Source organism: Saimiri boliviensis, chromosome 5, assembly GCF_048565385.1.
Source record: "Saimiri boliviensis isolate mSaiBol1 chromosome 5, mSaiBol1.pri, whole genome shotgun sequence".
Taxonomy (NCBI): domain Eukaryota; kingdom Metazoa; phylum Chordata; class Mammalia; order Primates; family Cebidae; genus Saimiri; species Saimiri boliviensis.
In genome coordinates this window covers 134,296,129-134,298,165 of record NC_133453.1, presented here as the reverse complement: position 1 = coordinate 134,298,165, position 2,037 = coordinate 134,296,129, and the positions used below count along the sequence as shown (strand labels likewise).

Sequence of the window (2,037 nt, the reverse complement as noted above, 5' to 3'; positions counted from 1 at the left end):
GGATCATAAGCATGTGCCACCAGGCCTGGCTAATTTTTTTGTGTTTTTAGTAAAGATGGGGTTTCACCATGTTGCCCGGGCTGGTCTTGAACTCCTGACCTCAGATGATCCTCCTGTATCGGCTTCCCAAAGTGCTGGGATTATAGGTGTGAGCCACAGTACCTGACCCACTTTGTATATTTTTGTTAGTATTTACCTGGTGTAAATGTGGCTATCTTTTCATATCTCAATAGATTCTTTTAAAACCAATATATTAGTTTCTATCTTTAAATAGGTGAATTTATTTCATTAATGTTTATTGTGCTTAAGATTTTGTTTGAACTCACTTTTCCGTTTTGTGCTTTCCCCAGTGGACCTCCAGTACATGTATTTGAGTTCATCGTCATCCTCAGTTCATGACACACTTTCCAAGTGGGGCCTGTTTTTTATATTTAGTTAGCATTAATAATGTGGTAAGTATCCATTAATCCATCACCTAAAACAGAAGCAAGAATCCTGACAATAATTTATCTCTAACCATATGTCCCCCTCCCCCATTTCTGTCTTCTGAATCTCTTCCCAGATATGCATTTTCCTGAAACTGGTGTTCATCATTTCCTTCCTGTTCTTTATATAATTTTTGTTGCATTTGTATGTATACCTAAAAAATATATATTTCTGTTTTCATTCTTTTCAACTTTATAAAAAGGGTACATGCCCTATGTAACCTTTTGGGTCTTTTACACTTTATATTTTCTTTTTTTTTTTGACTGTCCTAAATTGTTTATTAGGTATGAATTTTACAAACTTTACTTATATTAGCGGTAACGGTGGAGCTGGAGAGTATTGCACCTTCTCCAAGCTGCCCGGCGAAAACCACCAATAGTGTGGTGGAACTTAAGGCCCTTTCCAAGGCCCTGGCTCTTTCGGCCTGCAGATGTCAGCCCACGCATCTCCCTGTGCTTGTGGACTGTTTGGTGATACATTGGGTGTCGGGATTTCTTCTGATAGTTTTATGGAATGGATCAATGAGAATAACCTCAAAAAATTTGTATGTGGAATCTTCGCAACCCAGTAAGAATTCAGGACTCTTAGAGGCCCACAGTGGCGTCCAGCTCGCTCCTCTGCAACAGACTGAAGGCTTCAAGCAAACTTCAGCAGGTTAACACCATGATGGACAGGCTTGCCGTAAGTTGCACCCTTAGGAACTGGGTGTTTTTGGCTACTACGGCGAACACGAATCCTATATATAATGTAACCTTGCTTGGCCTTGTAGCCCAGTCGGTGCGCTTTATCAGGCCGGGAGTGGGGCGGGGAGCCCTGTGGAGAGCAGAGAGCTGGCGGTACTGCCAGCAGTGGACCCTCAGAAGAAAGCGCATGACATCAGACTGCTTCTTTCTCCATAGCTCCTGGATGTACTTGTATGCACCCATCTTGGCTTACCTGATAGCTGCCGCCAGACGGAAAGGCACTTTATATTTTATTTCTATGATTCATCCATACTGTTGTGTCTTACATTTATTTTGACTGCTGTATATATTTGATTGTATAAATTTACCATAGCTCATTCATTCATTTTCCTATCGATTGGTACTTAGGATACCTGGAAATTCCAGGGTTTTGTTTGTTTGTTTGTTTGTTTGTTTGAGACGAGTCTTCTCGCTCTGTCACCCAGGCTGGAGTGCAGTAGCATGATCTCGGCTCACTGCAACCTCTGCCTCCCACGTTCAAGCAATTCTTTCTCAGCCTCCCAAGTAGCTGGGATTATAGGCATATGCCACCATGCCCGGCTAATTTTTGTATTTTTAGTAGAGACCAGGTTTCACCATTTTGGCCAGACTGGTCTCGAACTCCTGACCTCATGATCCACCTGCCTTGGCCTCCCAAAGTGCTGGGATTATAGGCATGAGCCACAGCGTCTGGCCAATTCCAGGATTTTTGTATGTGTGTATTACAATTTTTCTTTTTCTTGGAATTTGGAAGTTTTTTCAGGACATAACAGTGTGTGACTCATTTTTATTTTCAAATTTTTCTCAATACCTAGGGATTCCTTTTGGT

At 41.7% G+C, this 2,037-nt stretch overlaps 1 pseudogene; it reads right to left on the bottom strand.

Annotated features, from left to right (window-relative positions):
- Nucleotides 1-730: 730 nt before the first annotated feature.
- Nucleotides 731-1,442, bottom strand: LOC101037207 (large ribosomal subunit protein eL15-like; annotated as a pseudogene).
- Nucleotides 1,443-2,037: the final 595 nt, after the last annotated feature.